General features: G+C 33.1%; 1 pseudogene; it reads left to right on the plus strand.

Annotated features, from left to right (window-relative positions):
* Positions 1–14: 14 nt before the first annotated feature.
* Positions 15–4,295, plus strand: LOC141553702 (large ribosomal subunit protein eL8-like; annotated as a pseudogene).
* Positions 4,296–20,082: the final 15,787 nt, after the last annotated feature.

Genomic DNA, 20,082 nt, shown 5'->3' on the forward strand with positions numbered 1-20,082 from the left:
AACAATTTGGAACTATGCCTAAAGGGCTATAGAGATGTGTATGTCTTTTGATATAGCTGGGTCTATATTTCAAAGAGATCATAAAAGAAGGAAAAACATCTACATGTGCACAACTATTTATAGCAACCTTTTTCATAGTGGCAAGGAATTAGAAGTTGAGTGGATGCCCCTCAGTAGAGGACTGGCTGAACAAATTATGGTATATTAATGTAATGGAATATTATTATTCTATAAAAAATGATGATCAGAATGATTTCAGAAAGACCTGGAAACACTTATATGAACTGATGCTAAGTGAAATAAGCAGAACCAAGATAACATTAGACACAATAACAAGAAGATTGTAAGATGATCATTTGTGATGGACTTGCTCTTTTCAAAAGTGAGGTGATTCAAGTAAATTCTAATAGACTTGTGATTAAAAAGTGCTTTCCACATTCAGAGAGAGAATTAGGGAGACTGAATGTGGATCAAAACATTTTCACCTTCTGTTATTGTTGTTGCTTATTTGCTTGTTTTTTCCCCCTTTCTTGTCTTTTTTCCCCTTTTGATCTGTGTGTGTGTGCATGAATATGGAAAAACATTTACAAGAATTGTACATATTAAACCTATAGTGGGTTGCTTTCTGTCTTGGGGAAGGAAAAGGACAGGGAGAACAAATTGGAATATAAGGTGAATCTTTGCTTGTATTTGAAAAAATAAAATATGATTAAAATAATTGCAGTGAGATGGAAAAAATGGGAGTAGTTAAAATAGACCAATGTAGATGCAAAATAAACCGATTAATCAACTTGAATTTTTCAAAGACATTTGTAAGGAGAATGATGGGGGAAAAACTTAAATGAACTGATGCAAAATATACTAAGTAGAATCAGAAAAGCAATATATGCCACATAGCAACAATAACATGATTAGAAAGAACAAAAAAATAAATAAAAACTGAATGCTCCATAAATATAGCAATCAAGCTTGGTCTGAAAAAGAGCTCTGAGAATGAAGATTTCTCCCTGCAGCAGGAGAAAAAAATCTTCCAGTGTTCTCATAAAATAAACAGTTGCTTTTTTTTTTTTCTTTAAAAGTACATATTGAAACTGTTTTAAATTTTTAATTGGCTTAGGATACCAAGGCTAACTAATCACCTGAGAACAGAAATCCATGAGGAACTTCAGCTAGGTATACAGATTTCACAAGTGGACCATTGTGGACAAGAAAGAGATTTGACTCTAATTTCTTCAACTGGATCAATACTGTGTTCTCAGCTAAATGTCCTTTCCTTGATCTGAATGTCCTTACCTCGCTATGATCAATTAAATCTCCTTTTGTTAACTGTGTATAAGCTATGAATAATGCTGTGTAATTATAATCAACAAAAATAGCTCAAAAGAAGAAATATGAGGATACACTCCTTTCTATGTAAAGGTTTAGAACTGTATTATGAAGCATGGCATACATTTTCAAACTTAATTCATACATTATTTTTACTGAACTGATATGTTTTTAATTTTCTGTTTTACTCTTTAGTATAAAGAATGACCGTCTGAATAGGGAAAATAAAGAAATATATTAAAATTTGTGATAAAAAATTATCAAAACTAAAATTTAAAAAATAAAGGACACAAACAGGATAGAAGAACAAAGCCAGTAAGTAAAGGATAGGTGTAAGAGCATAGTTTTGGTTCAATACTTCTTAGGTATTTTTAATGTAACTTTTATTTATTTTACTTTTATTCATTTAATAAGTATTTTTTCTTCCCTTCTCCTCTACTCCTTAAAAAGAGGTCAGTGGAAGGGCAGAGTCAAAATAGTATAGAGAAGTCAGAAAGTTGCCTAACCCCTCTCCTCTCCCTAAGAAACAAGTTAAATAAATCCTATAAAAGAATTTTAGAATGATAGAATTGACAAAAAAAAATGGAGTGAAAATTTTTTTTAGCCTAAGAGAATTCAGAATGATTTCAGAAAAGGGCTGACTTACTTGGACAAAAGGGGAGCATAGCAGCAGAGGCAATGTCCAGGAAAGCCAGTGGGAGACTCCTAGCCACAGCATAGATTAGTAACTGAGTCCCTGCAGTTCTGGCTCAGCAGGACAGCTATGAAGTCTCCAGACCCAGTCAGAAGGCAAATTGCCAGCCCCAAAACCTAGGGCACCACAGATCTCACTAAGCTAGGTCACTCTAGCACAATGGGCTAGTTGCTAATCTCAGAAGTTCCTGTGCAGAAAGCTAGTGATCAGGAACCTGAATCTAGTGCAAGAAGCTTGGGACAGTGCCACCTTTTTACCCCAGCAGCAGAGCTCAGATTTATAAGATGAGCAAAAACCAACCAACCAACCAAACAAACAAAAAATAGCCCAGACTATAAAAACTACTCTGGCAACAGGGAAGATCAAAACAAATTCAGAAGAGAACAAAATGTCAAAATGGCTATGAGGGAAGCCTCAAGGACAGACATAAATTGTTCTCAACCTCAAAAAGTCCTTCTAAAAGTGCTCAAAATCAAGTAAAAGAGGTAGAAGAAAATTGGGAAAATAAATGAATGTTATACAAGAAAATTATGAGAAAAGAACCAACAGCTTGGAAAAAGAGGCATAAAAATTGACTGAAGAAAACAAACCCTTAAATATTTAATTGACCAAATTGGGGGAGGGGATCCACTAAAAAAAGCAACTCCTTTAAAAGTAAAATTGGGCAAAAGGAGAAGAAGGTACAAAAGCTAACTGAAGAAAACAATTCCTCACATATTAGAATTGGGAAAGTGGATGCTAATAACTCTATGAAACATCAAAAATCATCCAAACAAAAATCAAAAGAATGAAAAAATAGAAGGAAATGTAAAATATTTCATTGGAAAAACAATTAAACTGGAAAATGGATTCAGGAAAATTAACTTAAGACTACCTGAAAGACTACCTCAAAAACAAAAACAAACAAAAAGAGTCTGGCCAGCATCTTTCAAGAAATTACCAAGCAAACAGATATCCTAGAACCAGAGGGGTAATGTAGTCAACAAAAGAATTCACCAATCACTTCTTGAAGGAGGTGCCAAAATGAAAATTCTGAGGAAGACTGTAGCCAAATTCTAGAACTATCAGGTCAAGAAGAAAATACTGCAAGGCGTCAAGAAGAAATGATTCAAATATGAAGGGCCACAGCCAGGATTATGTAGGATTTAGTAGTTTCTATCTTAAAGATCAGAGTTTTTAGAATGTGAAATTCTGCAAGGCAAAAAAGTTTGGGATTATGACCAAAAATCAACTATCAGCAAAATTAACCATAATCTTTCAGGGAGGAGAGAAGAGGAATGGACATTCATGAAATAGATGCCTTTCAAACTTTCCTAATGAAAAGACCAAAGATTAGCAGAAAACTTTATCTTTAAATATGACTCAAAAGTAGGGAAAAAAAGATTAGAGGAAAGAAAAAAAAAACCCATGATATTCAATAAGGTTAAATAATTTACACCCCTACATGAGAAAAAAGATGTTTATAATTTTTAAGAATTGTATCTCTAGCTCATTCTGTTGTCTAAAATGCCAAAAGAGAAAAAGCTGAGGGACAGAAGGTGGCTCTAGCTCCTCTTATAAAGAAAGTGGTCAATCCCTGTTTGAGAAGTGACCTAAGAATTTTGCCATTGGTCAGGACATCCAATCCAAAAGAGACTTTATTCAATTTGTCAAATGGCCTCAATACATCAGACTGTAGTGTCAAAGACCAGTCTTTTATAAATGTTTCAAAGTACTACCAGCAATCAATCAGTTCACCCAGGCTTGGATCATCAGACTCAACTGCTTAAACTGGCTTACAAGTACAGACCTTAGACAAAGTAACAAAAGAAGCAAAGGCTCCTGGCCAGAGCTGAGCAAAAAGCTTCAAGCAAAGGAAATGTCCACACTAAGAGAGCACCTGTCCTCAGAGCAGGTGTTAACATTGTTACCACTCTGGAAGAAAACAAGAAAGTACAGTTGGTAATGATTGCACATGATGTGGACCCTATTGAGCACCTGGTGGTCTTCCTATCTACTTTGTACTGGAAATGGGGGTTCCTTACTGTATTATCAAAGTTGAGGTCAGACTGGGTCACTTAGTTCACAGAAAGATTTATACAAGCATTATCTTCACTCAGATTAACCCTGAAAATAAAGGAGCCCTGGCTAAGCTAGTAGAAGCTATCAAAACCAATTACAGTGATAGATATGATAAGATCCGACATTACTGGGGTAGTAATGTCCTGCATCCAAAATCAGTGGCTCATATTGCCAAGCTGAAAAAGCTAAAGAACTTGCAATCAAATTGGGTTAAATATATGTTTGATTTTTCCCTACATAAAAGGACAATTAGAAGGATCATATTTAGACAGAGGGTATGAGTATAAGTTGACTTTGATGCAAAGATAAAAAAGTTCAGGGAAAAAGGATTCTATTGGAAGAAAAGGAAAGGGGAAGGCAGAGTGAGGTAAATTATACTGCATGAAAAGGCATAAAAGACCTATTATAATAGAGGGAAGAAGGCAAGGTGCTAGCATAAGATGGAGGGAAATACACAATAATCACAACTGTGAGTGTAAATGGGATAAAAAGTGAATAGCAGAGCAGATTAAAATCAGAACCTTATAATATGTTGTATTCAAAAAACTAATATATTATGCTTCAGCTAAAGTAAAAAAAATCAGGGATAGTGATCCTGATCTCAGACAAAGTAAAAACAAAAATAGATCTAATTAAAAGAGACAAGGAAGGAAACTCCATCTTGCTAAAAGGTAGCATAGACAATGAAGTAATATCAATACTAAATATACATGTACAAGTGGTATAACATCCAAATTCTTATAGGAGAAGTTAAGTGAGTTACAGGAAGAATTAGACAGCAAAACTGTACTAAAGGGAGACCACATCCCTCTCTTAGAACTAGATAAATTTAACCACAAAATAACACCTCCCAAAAGTTAAAGAGATGAATAGAATTTTAGAAAAGTTAGATATGATAGATCTCTGGAGAAAACTGAATGGGAATAGAAAGGAATATACCTTTTTCTCAGCAGTATATGGCATCTACACAAAAACTGGCCATGTATTGAGGCATAAAAATATCACAAATAAAGGAAGAAATATTAAATGAATCCTTTTCAGATCATAATGCAATAAAATTTTATGTAATAAAGGGCTATGAAAAGATAATGTATAAATTATAAAGTTTATAAATTAATTGGAAATTAAATTATCTAATCCTAAAGAATGAGTGGGTAAAACATCAAATCATAGAAATAATCAATAATTTCAATCAATTAATCAATAATGTCAAAGAGAATGACAATAATGAGGCAACATACCAAAATTTTTGGGATACAGCCAAAGCCATATTTAAGGTAGATTTTATATTTCTAAATGTTTACATGATTAACATAGAGAAAGAACCAATCAATGAATTGGGCAGGCAATTAAAAAAGTTAGAATAAGAAAAAATTATATCCCCAATTAAATGCCAAATTAGAAATTCTGAAAATAAAAGAAGAGATTTATAAAATTGAAAGTAAGAAAATTATTGAACTAATAAATAAAACTAAAGCTGGTTTTATGGGGGGGGCAGGAAATCAATAAAATAGGTAAACTTTTGTTAATTTTGATAAAAAAGAAAAAGAAAAAAGAAAACCAAATTACCAATATCAAAATGAATAGGGTAAATTCACTACCAATGAAGAGAAAATTGAAGCAACAATTAGGAGCTATTTTTCCCAACTGTATCCCCCCTCAAAATCTGTCAATTTAAGTGAAATCGATGAATATTTATCAAAAACTAAATTACCTATATAAACATGAGGAAATAAAATATTTAAATAGCCATATTTTAGAAAAAGAGGTTAGACAAGCCAGAAATGAACTCCCTAAAAAAAAATCTTTAGGGTAAGATGGATTTACTACCAAACAATTAAAGAACAATTAATTCCAATACCATATAAACTATTTAGTAAAATAGGTGAAGGAGTCTACTAAATTCCTTTTATGATGCAAATATGGTTCTGATACCAAAACAGAGTAAAAAAAAATGAAAATTTCGCTACAGAATATTGATGCAAAATTTTAAATATTAGCAAAACGATTATAACAATTTATTAAAAGAAAAATACACTCTAAACACCTAGGTGGGAGTTATAGCAGAATACATGCAGAATTGGATCAAAATTAGGAAAACTATTAGCATAATTGATCATAACAGTAACAAAATCAATAGAAATCATGCTATTACTCACTTCCAGTTGATCAATGATGGACAGAGGTAGCTACACCCAGAGAAGAAACACTGGGAAGTGAATGTAAATTGTTAGCACTAATATCTGTCTGCCCAGGTTACATGTACCTTCGGAATCTAATGCTTATTGTGCAACAAGAAAATGGTATTTACACACATGTATTGTATCTAGGTTATATTGTAACACATGTAAAATGTATGGGATTGCCTGTCATCGGGGGGAGGGAGTAGAGGGAGGGGGGGATAATTTGGAAAAATGAATACAAGGGATAATATTATATAAAAAATATATAATAAAAATTATAAAAAAAAGAAATCATGCTATTTCAGTAGCTGCAGATAAAGCTTTTGAAAAAAATATAGCATCCATTCCTATAAAAATGCTAGAGAGTACAGAAATAAATGGAGTTTTCCTTAAAATGATAAGTAGTATCTTTCTATCTAAAACCATTATTAGCTGTAATTGGAATAAGCTATAAGCCTTCACCATAAAATCAGGAGTCAAACAAGGATGCCCATTATTAACCACAATTATTCAATATAATACTAGGAATATTAGCTTTAGCAATAAGAAAAGAAAAGAAATTGAAGGAATTAGGATAGGCAGTGAGGAAACAAAACTATCACTCTTTGCAGAGGATATAGAGAATTCCAGAGAATTAACTAAGAAAACTACTTGAAATATTTAACAATTTCAGCAGTTGCCAAATACAAAATAAATCCACATAAATTATCATCATTTCTATATATTACAAACAAAGCTCAGCAACAACAGATAGAAAGAGAAATTCCATTTAAAATAACTGTGGAAAATATGAAATATTTGGGGGTCTATTTGCCAAGACAAACCCAGAAACTTATATGAACACTATTACAAAACACTTTTCATACAAATAAACTCAGATCTAAACAACTGGAAAAATATCAATTGTTCATGGGTAGACTGAGTCAATATAATAAAAATGACAATTCTACCCAAATTAATTTACTTATTCAGTGCCATTCCAAACAACCAAAAATTGTTTTATAGAATTACAAAGAATAAATGAAATTTATCTATAAAACCAAAAAGTCAAGAAATCAAGGGAATTAATGAAAAAATGCAAAGAAAGGTGGCCTAACTGTACCACATTTAAAACTATATTATAAAGCAGAAATCATTGAAACTATTTCATTTTGTTTTTGTTTTTTTAATAGCTTTTTATTTACAAGATATATGCAAGGGTAATTTTTCAGCATTGACAATTGCAAAACCTTTTGTTCCAATTTTCCCCTCCTTCCCCCCGCCCAGATGGCAGGTTGACCAATACATGTTAAATATGTTAAAATATAAGTTAAATACAATATATGTATACATGTCCATACAGTTATTTTGCTGTACAAAAAGAATCAGACTTTGAAATAGTGTACAATTAGCCTGTGAAGGAAATCAAAAATGCAGGCGGACAAAAATAGAGGGATTGGGAATTCTATGTAGTGGTTCATAGTCTTCTCCCAGAGTTCTTTCACTGGGTGTAGCTGGTTCAATTCATTACTGCTATATTGGAACTGATTTGAAAACTATTTCATTTTGACTAAAAAATATATATAGAGAACTGAGTCAAATTTATAAGAATACAAGTCATTCCCTAATTAATAAATAAATAGAGGATATGACCAGGCAGTTTTCAGATGAAGTTAAAGCTACCTATAGGCATGTGAAAAAATGCTCTAAATCATTATTGATTAGAGAAAGGCAAATTAAAACTACTCTGAAGTACCACTTCACAGACATCAGATTGGCTAAGATGAGAGAAAAGGAAAATGATAAATACTAGAGAAGATGCATTGTTATTGAAGCTGGGCAATCAAACTGAGCATACTCTTTGATCCAGCAACACTATTAGGTTTGCACCCCAAAATGATCATTAAAAGGGGGAAAGGATCTACATGTACATAAACATTTATCTTTTTTTTTTGTGGAAACTGAGGGAATGCTCATTAGTTGAGGAATGGCTGAAGAAGTGACATATGAATATAATGGAATATTATTGTGCTATAAGAAATGACAGACTGATTTCTGAAAAACCTAGAAAGATTTACATGAACTGATACTGAGTGAAGTGAGCAGAACCAGAAAAACATTGTACACAGTCACAACAAGATTTTGCTATGATTAACTATGATAGACTTAGCTGTTCTCAGCAATTCAGTAATCCATGATAATTCCAAAAGACTCATGATATATTTTCTATCTATCCACATATAGATCGAGACATGCTATTTTTGCTTTTTTTTTTTTTTTTGGTGGTGTTTCTCTTTTGTTTCTTCTTTCACAATATGACTAATGTGGTCATCTGTTTACATATTAGCAATATATAATCCATATCAGATTGCTTGCTATCTTGGGAAAGAAGGCTGTGAAGGGAGGGAGAAAAAAATTTGAAATTCAAAATCTTATAAAAAATGAATGTTGACCTAGGATATACTATAAGATATTTAATATGTATGGGAATGCCTGCCATCTAGGGGAGGGGGTGGAGGGAAGGAGGGGAAAAACTCGGAACAGAAGGGAGTACAAGGGATAATGTTGTAAAAAAAAAATTACCTATGCATATGTATTGTCAAAGAAAATGTTATAATTATAAAAATTAATAAAAAAAAGAATGTTGAAAGCAGAATCAGGAATACATCGTACACAGTTAACAGCAAGATTGTGTGATGATCAACTATGAAAGACATGGTTCTTCTCAATAGTTCAGTGATCCAAGGCAATCCCAATAAATTTTGGCTAGAAAATGGCAATCTGATTATTGTTCTCTAAGACATGATCAGCAGGGTGATTTCAGAAAGACTTGGAGAGACTTATATGAACTGATACTGAGTGAAATGAGCAGGACCAGGAGATCATTATGTACTTCAACAACGATACTGTATGATGATCAATTCTGATGGTCGTGGCCCTCTCCAGCAATGAGATGAACCAAATCAATTCCAATAGAGCAGTAATGAACTGAACCAGCTACACCCAGCGAAGGAACTCTGGGAAATGAGTGTGGACCACAACATAGAATTCTCAATGCCTCTAATTTTGTCCGCCTGCATTTTGGATTTCCTTCACAGGCTAATTGTACACTATTTCAAAGTCCTATTCTTTTTGTACAGCAAAACAACTACTTGGACACGTATACATATATTATATTTAACTTATACTTTAACATATTTAACATGTATTGGTCAACCTGCCATCTGGGGGTGGGGGTGAGAGGAGGGGAAAAATTGGAACAAAAGGTTTTGCAATTGTCAATGGTAAAAAATTACCCATCTATCTTGTAAATAAAAAGCTATATGTGTTTTTTAAAAAGTGTGCCTCATTCTGTACTTTGAATCTGTCATCTCTCTGTTAGAAGGTGGGTAGTATCTTTCATTACCAATTCTCTGGAATCATGGTTGGTATTGTGTTGCTCACTATTCTTAAATCTTTCAAAGTTGTTTGCATTTTCAATGTTATTGTTGTAAAAATTGTTCTCTTGATTCTACTCATTTCATTTTGTATCAGTTCCTACAAATTTTCCAGGTTTCTTTGACACTGTCCCTTTTGTCATTTCTATACACTAATATCAATTATATTAATGTACCATAATGTGTTCAGCATTGATGGACACCCCTTTGATTTCTGATTCTTTACTACTACAAAAAGAGCTGCCAAAAGCATTTTTAAAGCATTTTTGCTGGGGGGGCTTTCTTAGTTGTGTCCAATTCTTTGAGATCCTGTTTAGGGTTTTCTTGGTAAAATATTGGGGTAGTTTGCCATTTTCTTCACCAACTCATTTTGCAGATGAAGAAACTGAAGCAAACAGGGTTAAGTGACTTGCATAGGGTCACACAACTAATAAGTGGCTGAAGCTAAATTTGAATTCAAGAAGATAAGTCTTTCAAACTCTAGATATAATACTGTCTCTACTGCACTCCCCACTTGCCTCAATTTTGACCATTTAGATCATTCTTCTCTTTTAAAAAAAATCTTTTTAGAATAAGAATGTCCTAGTTTTGTCCCTGGGTCAAAGTGAATACAGTCTAGTGATTAAGGGTCACTGGCTAAATGAATTCACAGGTCTTCCAGTAACACATTGTCCTCTTTTCCAAATTTCTCCCAACATTTGTCATTTTCATGGTTTGGTCTTCTAAGAATAATGTCAGAAATACTAAAGTTTATAATGATCTACGTTCAGCAAGCAGAGTTGAAGACAACAAAAAATGTATTTAAAATTAGATTAAGTTTTTAAAAAGAAAAGAATCAAAGCAGGGATCAAAAAAATTGCTCAAAGTACATAGGATAATGAGAATAGTTGGTGTAGATATTCTACATATACTTATAAAATATAGTCTCCCCCTTTAGAATGTAAACAATTGTTTGAAAGCAGAAATAATTTCATTCTTTGTATTTATGTCCCCAGCACTTATCACATTGCTTGGTACATAGTAAGTGCTTAATATATACGTGTTGACTTATTCATTGATTGACTGATGACAGAAAAACACTGTACTACTTAATTCCTATTTTGCTGCTGCTTTTCTGCCAATGAGAATGAATTTTAGACTGTAAAGAAGAAAAGAAAAATAGTTAAATAGGGCATTGCTATTCAAAATTAGTTAGGTGCTGATAAGAGAGTACTTAATTGTCCTTGATGAATTCAAGTCACCTGGTCCAAATGAACAACTTCTTGCCTACTGAAAGAACTGGAAAATGTGATAGCTGAGCCTCTGTCAGTGATCTCTGAATGAATGGGAGAAGACTTGCAGGAATGGAGAAGGGCAATTGTCCCTGGAGAATGGAATCTGAAACTACAGGCAAGTGAACTGAACTTCAATTTCCCTCACCATTCTATAATACATAATTAAAGAGATAGCTTGAGTGTATCATTTACAAAGGAAAATGGTGATCACTAAGAATTAATATGTTTTGTTTTGTTTTTTTTAAGAACAGGTCATGCTTTTTGTCACTGTTTTTATTGTTCTTGGAGTTTTTTTGGATCTGTATTTTCTTTTGCAACATGGCTAATATGGAAATGTTTTGCCTGACTGTACATGTATAATTGACATCAAATTGCTGGCCTTCTAAAGGAAGGAGGAGGGAAGAGGAGAAAAATTTAGAACTCAAATTTTAAAAAATGTTAAAAAAGTTTTGTTCACATGTAACTGAGAAAAAAATCAAATTAGAATGCCAAACAAAACAAAACAACAACAACAATAACAAACCAGATCGTTCTAGGCAAACCTTATTCCCTTTTTTTTCTTTCTTTGACATAGTTACCAAAGTGTTGTGTCAGGGGAATATTATGCAAAAATATACCTAGGTTTCGGGGCAGCTAGGTGGCGCAGTGGATAGAGCACCAACCCTGAATTCAGGAGGACCTGAGTTCAAATCTGGTCTCAGACACTTAACACTTCCTAGCTGTGTGACCCTGGGCATACCTAGATTTCAACAAAGCATTTGATCAAATGTATTCTCCAGAGAGAAATGATGAACTGATAATATAGTAGTTGTGGATTCAAAACTGGTTAACTGACTGGACCCCAAAGGTAGTCAATCATTAATGATGTCCATTTGAAAGAAGATCTCTAGTTGAATACCCAAGGGTGAATGCATCATGTTCTGCCATTTGACCTTCTTGACAAAATTCTAGCAGGTATTATTGAAGGGAGACTAATTAATGTCTAGAAAACTAAATGATAATCACAAAGATCCAGCAAGTACAAGAAACCCAGACTAAGTTCATATTCTTTTTGACAAGATTACTAGATTAATAAAACAAATAGATGTGGTTGTAGGTGTAGTTTGCCTAGATTTTAGCAAAGAATTTGATGGTGTCCCTCACAATTTTTTTTATGGAAAAGGAAGGGAATAAGCATTTATTAAGCATCTCCTATATTCCAGGCACTGTGCTAAGTGCTTTACAAATATTTTCATTTGATTCTCATAACATCCCTGGGAAGTAGTATAATAATTATCTCTAGTTAATGAAGGAAGAACCAAAGTGAATTGCCTAAGGCACAGATAATAAGTATCTGCACTGGATATAAACTCATATATTTGAGACTCCAGGTTCAATCCTTTATCCACTTACGTTGCCTATTTGTGTTATATCAAAGTTCCTTAAACTGTGAGTCAGGACCCATGTGGGGATCACAAAATTTTAATTGTTTATATAATAAACAAGTACATGCATCTCATTAATATGCAAATCACTTTTAAAATTTTTATTAAAGCTTTTTCTGTACAAAACATATGCATGGGTAATTTTTCAACATTGACCCTTGCAAAACTTTCTGTTCCAAATTTTCCCCTCCTTCCCCCCACTCCCTCCACTAGGTAGCAGATAGTCTAATACATGTTACATATGTTAAAATATATGTTAAATCCAATATATTTATACATATTTACACAGTTATCTTGTTGCACAAGAAAAATCAGATCAAGAAGGAAGAAAAAGAAAAACTGAGAAAGAAAACAAAATGCAAGCAAATGACAACAGAGAGAATGAGAATGCTGTGTTGTGTTCCATCCTCTGTTCCCATGGTTCTCTCTGGATATAGATGGCTCTCTTCATCCCTGAACAATTGGAACTGGTTTGAATTATTTCATTGTTGAAGAGAGCCACATCCATCAGAATTGATCATCATATAGTATTGTTGTGGAAGTCTATAATGATCTGGTCCTACTCATTTCACTCAGCATCAGTTCATGTAAGTCTCTCCAAGCCTCTCTGAAATCATCCTACTGATCATTTCTTACAGAACAATAACATTCTAAAACATTCATATACCATAATTTACCCAATCATTCTCCAATTGATGGGCATCCATTCAGTTTCCAGTTTCTGGCCACTACAAAAGGGCTGACACAAACATTTTATGCAAATAAATATATGGTAATTTTGGTATGGTATATTATATGTATATGTATGATATGGTAATTTTGTTAATATATGGTAAAGTATATGTATACTTAAGAATTGTTTTAAAATAAATTTATTTTTGTATTCGTAAACTCATTTTATATGTCCATATATTTAAGACCCATAAAAATTTCTCCTAAAAAGGTATCAGAAAAAAGTAAAAAAGCTCTGGTTTCTATGATGGGACTAGTGGGAGGATTTAAAGGCAGCTGACTGAACCAGACCTAAAAAATAGTCATTGATAGTTTGCTGTTAAACAGTGATCTCACTTTGGGAATCTGCCCTTGATCTGTGCTATTTAGCAATTTTATCAATGACTTGGATAAGTCAAGATCGTGTGATCTTCTTCTTAATAGGCTAAAATCTTGTGGTTCAAAAAAGCAATTTCACAAGTAGAAGATGGGGTATGTATGAGTAAATGGTAGTTCACCTGAAAAAGATCTGGTAGATTTAGTGGACTTCAAGCTCAGTATTAATCAATAACATAATATGACAGGCAGAAAAGCTAATATAGTCTTAAGCCATGTTAAAAGGACATAGTATCCAGGACTATGGAGATGATGGTTCCATATACTTTGTCCCAGGCAAATTATAAAATAAATATAGAGATTAAATCTGGATACCACAATGGAGAATGGACAGTGCTAAGTTAGAGTGTCCAAAGGGAAAAAGAATCAAGATAATAAAAAAACCCCAAATATTTGCGTTTGTGCTAAATGAGGATAATTTAAAGGAAAAGGAAATGCTTGCCCAGTTCAAGAGCAAGTTTGGGGGATATATTATCATAGCTCATTGTGTTTCTATCGTGACTCTCAAGCAATGCAGTTTATGGCTATGGACCATTATTTGAATGTACAAGGGAACACAGAAATATTATACCAGCTTTGGGTTGTCTCTCCCAGCAGTCAGCACTACATGGATCAAACAAAATAAGAAGCAGTGAGAAAGACCAGATCACGTTCAGGTGAGTTGTTGAAAGCTCCCCAGAATCTCACTTAGTCATTCATTCCTGGATATCTCAGTGACACCGTGGATGGACTACAGAACTTGAGTCAAGGTACCCTAAATTTGACTCTGGCCTCAGATATTTACTAGTTAACTTGTTTCTGCCTCAGTTTGTTCACCATAAAGTGAGATAATTATAACACATATGGGGATCAAGTATGATTGCATGTGTAAAGTGTTTTGTAAATCTTAAAGGCTATATCATCACTACTTCTATGCCCTGTTATACATTCTGGCATAAATATCCCAAAGAATGAGGGTCATTATTAACAATCTTTTGCCAAAGCTGATTGCAGCTTTGAAAATGCTATATAAATGCTACTTACTGAGATCATTGATTAATATTGGATTTATTGTTCTGCAATTGATAGTTTTTAAGATTACATTATTTATTTTAGCATTCATTTTTTAGAAATTTTGAGTTCCCAATTTTCTCCCTCTTTCTAGGTCCTTCCCATCCACTGCAAAGACAAGTAAAAGGATATCCATTATATATATGAAGTCATACAAAGCAGATTTTCATATCAGTTATGTTGTAAAAAAAAAGCAACAAAAGTAAAGTGGAAAAAATATGCTCCAGTCTGCACTCAGAGTTCATCAGTTTTTTTCTGTAAAAATAAATAGAATTTTGCTTTGTGAGTCCTTTAGAATCAATGATCAATGGATCATTGCATTGATTAGAGTAGCTAAATTTTTCACAGTTGAACCTTATTATAGTATGATTGTTGAGCACCTAGGTGGCACACTGGATAGAGCACCAGACTTCTTTACGAGTTCAAACACTGACCTCAGAAACTAAAATCTGTGTGATTCAGGGAAAATCATTTAACTGTGTTTGCTTCAGTTTCCTCATCTGTAGAATGAGCTGGAGAAGGGAATGGGAAACCATTGCAATATCTTTGCCAAGAACATCCCAAATGGAGTCATGACTTGGAGACAAGACTGCTTGCCTTCAGAAACAAAATTTGACTATGGACAGATACCTTCTGTCTACTTCTGACTTTGTATGATTTCTCTTTGGGTTAAGTCACTTGATTTGGTTGCTGAACTGGAAAAATTGATATATGGACAATCAGAAATATTAACTTAAAAATCCATCATATTTGATCAATTGTGATCGATTTGGCTCTTTTCAGTAATGTGGTGATTCAGGACAATTCCAGTAGAAATGGGATGGAAAATGACATCTGCATCCAGAGAGAGAACAATGAATGTGGATTGAAGCATAGTATTTCTAGTTTTTTGTTTGTTTGCTTTTTCTTTCTCGTGGTTTTTTTCTCTTTTAATCTGATTTTTCTTTTTAAACATGACAGATAGAAATATGTTTAAAAGGATTGTATATGTATACTTGTATTTGTATAATTTAGATTGCTTGCTTTCTTGGGGAAGGAGGAAAAATGAATGTTGGAAACTGTTTTTCTGTATATTTAGAAAAATGGAATACTACTTAGGGGAATAAATCCATCATATTCAATCACATATAGATATAATTACAGCCCTTCTTACAAACACATACACACACACATACTCCTTTGTAGAGCAAGTTAACTAGACGTAATTCCCACCTTCTAGAACAGAGATAGGAAATATACTTGCCATCTATATGCCTTTGACTTAATTTCATTTATTTCTATTTCATTATTATATGACGTAAATAAATTCATTATTTTCGGGAACAAAACCCCAGAAAGGCTGTTATTTGTGCTCATAGTTGCAAAAGCCCAACATAGCCTCAAAATTTTATATTGTAATGCCCCAAAAGGCCACAAGGAGGAAGTACCACTCCATGAAAATAGAATTTAAAATGACACTCCTTGCTCTTTCTTTTCTTTTTTTCTTCTTCTTCTTCTTTTTTAAAGGCTAAAAAGGAGTTTTTTGTTTTTGTTTTTGTTTTTTTACCCTGAAAAGAATGAGGAAAGGAAAAAGGGAATAAACACTGAATAAACATTTATGTAATATTATGTGTCAGAACTATACTAAACATTTTTAAAATAAATATTTGACCCTCAGAACAACCTTTCAAGAGAGTGGCTATTAACCCCATTTTACAGTCAAGGAAACTAAGGTAAAGAGGTTAATGACATTGCTAGTAAGTCTCTGAGGGCTTCCTTTCTTACAGACTCACTTCATTTACTGAGTCATAGGAAAAGTCTTTATTATGAAGGATGGGCTAAGGGATAAATAAGGCTGGGAAAGTAATACAAGAGAAAATTTAGGTAAAAACAAGACATTAATAACATCTGTTTTAAGAAATGAAAATGAAAAAAGGGAGAATTTCTCTTTTTGAGACACATTTTTAAAAATTTATTTTATTTTTAAAAAGAACCAGAAAAAAGAAAAACAGAAAAGGAATACAAAACAAAATGAAACAAAACAAAAGAGAACATTGTCATGTGCCCAGTAGAACATTAAGGAAGATTCAAAATATATAACAATAAATTACCAGATCAAGAAAGTATAGATACATATGTAGAAAAAATTATATTTGTGAGTATCTATCTTTACTAAAAAGGGAGAATTTCATGAACACTTCTATTTCCAAATTTTGTGTAGAAATCAAAATACTCATAATAACACATTCATTCCAACAATATATTTTTCATGTTTCTAATACAAATAGCAATTTTTGGTTACTACTCTTGGTTGGTATTTCTTTAAAGGGCAGTCTTTGCATACATGTGGGTATATTTGACTATGTATTGCCACAAAGCGAGGAGGTATAGCTAGCCTTCTGGATGATAGAGTTAGGATCTTGACAAGCTCTAAAATTGAGTTGAATCTAATAAGATTAAATTTAATAGGGATAAAATGTAAAATCTTAAACAGAGTTCAAAAAAGTGGAGGCCTTTTTAGATTGTATTGATTCAAGAAAGACCAGGGTTTTTTAATGAACTATAAGTTCAAATGAATCAGCAACCTGACATGGCAGCCAAGAAAGCTCATGTGATCTTGGGCTGCACTGAAAGGCTTAACTCTGGGGAATAAGGAGGTAACAGTCCTTCTCTACTCTGCCTGGTCTAACTATATTTGAATTATTACAGTTGATTCTGGGTGGCACATTTTAGAAAGGACATTTTGATAAGCTGGAGAATGTTCAGAAAAGAATAACTGAGAAGATAAAGTTTCCTGACTATGCCATATTTAGATCTGTTGAAAGAATTGAGGGAAGATTAACCAAAGAAGAGAAATTCTCTTTAAGTGTTATGTGGAAAAGGAATTAGACTTATTCGGCTTGAACTCAGAGGACAGAGCTAGGAGTTCCTGGTAGAAAATGTAGAGACAATTTTAAGTTTGATGTTAAAAAAAAAAATTTCTGAGAATGAAAGCTTCTGGGGCGCATAATGGATAGAATCTTGGAGCCAGGAAAACTTGAGCTCAAATATGAACTCAGATGTTTAACTAAGGAAGTCATTTAATCCCAATTCCTTTGGGGGAGAGAGAATGAAACTTGCCCCAAAGTAGAATGAGATACCCCTCTCTGGAACTTTTCATACAAAAGCCATTTGTTGGGTTCATGATAGTGAGGATTTTTTTTCCCCCAGATATGAGTTAGACTAGATGGCCACAGTTCTTTTTCAACAAATTCTGTGATGTTGTATTTCTATATGCTTCTATCTCTGTAACTCTCAATTTATCTTTTTTGTTGTATATTTCTGCTTATGTTTCTTTTTCAGTGTCTTCTTCTTTTTCCCTTTTTCCTCACATTCCTTTTCCCTTTTCTATTTCTTCTTCAATTGGATAAACTCTATCTATCAGTTGGGGAATGGCTGAATAAGTTGTGGCATATGATTGTGATGGAATACTATTGTACTATAAAAAATGACAAAAAGGATGATTTCAGAATAACCTGGAAAGACTTACATGAACTAATGCAGAGTGAAGTGAGCAGAACCAGGTAAAGATTATATATTGTAGCAGGAATATTGTATAATGAAGAATTGTGAGTGACTTAGTTCTTCTCATCAATATAACCATCTAAGATAATTCCAAAGGATTAATGATAAAAGAATTGATACTTTCTGAATACAGACTGTAGCATACTATTTTCACTTTCTTTTTTTTTGTTGTTGTTGAAATCTTCTTATACAAAATGACAAATATGGAAATGTTTTACATAATCAGATTGCTTACTGTCTCAGGGAAGGAATATAGGGGAAAGGAGGAAGAAAGAGATAGAATTTGGAATTTAAAACTTTAAAAAATGCAAATATATAAAATTGTTTTAAAATGTAATTCTGGAGAAAAATAGCATTTTTTTAAAAGCAGTCAATGGAAACTACGTGGATGCCCATCAATTGGAGATTGGCTGAATAAATTGTGGTATATGAATATTATGGAATATTATTGTTCTGTAAGAAATGACCAGCGGGATGATTTCAGAAAGGCCTGGAGAGACTTACATGAACTGATGCTGAGTGAAATGAGCAGGACCAGAAGATGGTTGTATACTTTAACAACAATACTATATGATGATCAATTCTGATGGACATGGCCCTCTCCAACAATGAGATGAACCAAATCAGTTCCAATAGAGCAGTAATGAACTGAACCAGCTACACCCAGCAAAAGAACTCTGGGAGATGACTATGAACCACTACACAGAATTCCCAATCTCTCTATTTTTGTCCGCCTGCATTTTGGATTTCCTTCACAGGCTGATTGTACACTGTTTCAAAGTGATTCTTTTTGTACAGCAAAACAACTGCTTGGACACATATATTGTATTTAATTTATATTCTGACATATTTAACATGTATTAGTCAATCTGCCATCTGAGGTGGGGGGGAAAGAGGGGAAAAATTAGAACAAAAGGTTTGGCAATTGTCAATGTTATAAAATTACCATGCATATATATGGTAAATAAAAACTATTAAAATAAAAAAAATTAAAAAGCAGTCAAATTGTCTCAAAGAAACTTGTTTCCCCCTTAAAACAAATTTTGTTTGTGATCCTTAATGGATTTTTTTCCTATATGTATCAATGAAGTCTTTGTAGGAAAATGTTTAATAGTCATGCTCCAGGAAATTAGAGCTAAGATAAGATAATAGGAAGGCTCTTCTGAGATTATCTAGTCCAACTTCCTTATTTACCCTTAAAGAAATTGTGGTCCAGGAAAATTATATGACTTATTAAAAGAAATATGAACAATTATAAGTAGAAGTATCAGAAGCCAGATATCACTGTACAATGTTTCCTAAACTTTATATTTCCTAATTTGAGTTGAATTAGATTGGATTTTAAAAAAAATTTGGTTATATAAGATATATATATATATGGGAGATATCTAATGTATAAATGTATAGATGTGGCCTACAGTTGGCAAAAGTAGATATATGGAATTTGGCTCACCTTTGCAGAAAGGAGGCAGAAACTACAGCCTAACTGGGGGGTGAGGAATAGGTAGGATACAAGATCACTAAGCCTGGTGATTTCTTCTATTTTTGAGAGGGATATCAAGCCCTCAAGATGTATTTGGTCCTCTTCAAAAATGAAGGACATACAAGAAATTAGGATTATGTTTGCTACTACTCAAATATTTGGGGGGTGAATCTGACTTTAGAATAAAAGCTGCTATCCCTGATTACTTTCACTGGAGAAGGTAGTCCTTTACTTTTTTACTCAATAATTTCACTCCCACCAAATGCTGGTTACATAAAAATCCATCATGAATATTTAATAAACCTCTTTATCAAAAAACTGTAGCCAGTTGAAGAAATTATACAAAAAGGAATACACCAATGAATCCATGAGGGTAAAAGAGCTCTTCAACTGGCTGTTATAACAGTTAAAACTATGAGATCAGAGGGAAAAATCTCACCTTGGGGAATGTCCTCTGCAGAGTGCAAAGGCTAGAAGCCAAGGGACATGATGGGTACCAGCTTCTTCCTATAGTTGTCATC

The sequence above is a fragment of the Sminthopsis crassicaudata genome, chromosome 2, assembly GCF_048593235.1.
Source record: "Sminthopsis crassicaudata isolate SCR6 chromosome 2, ASM4859323v1, whole genome shotgun sequence".
Classification (NCBI taxonomy): Eukaryota; Metazoa; Chordata; class Mammalia; order Dasyuromorphia; family Dasyuridae; genus Sminthopsis; species Sminthopsis crassicaudata.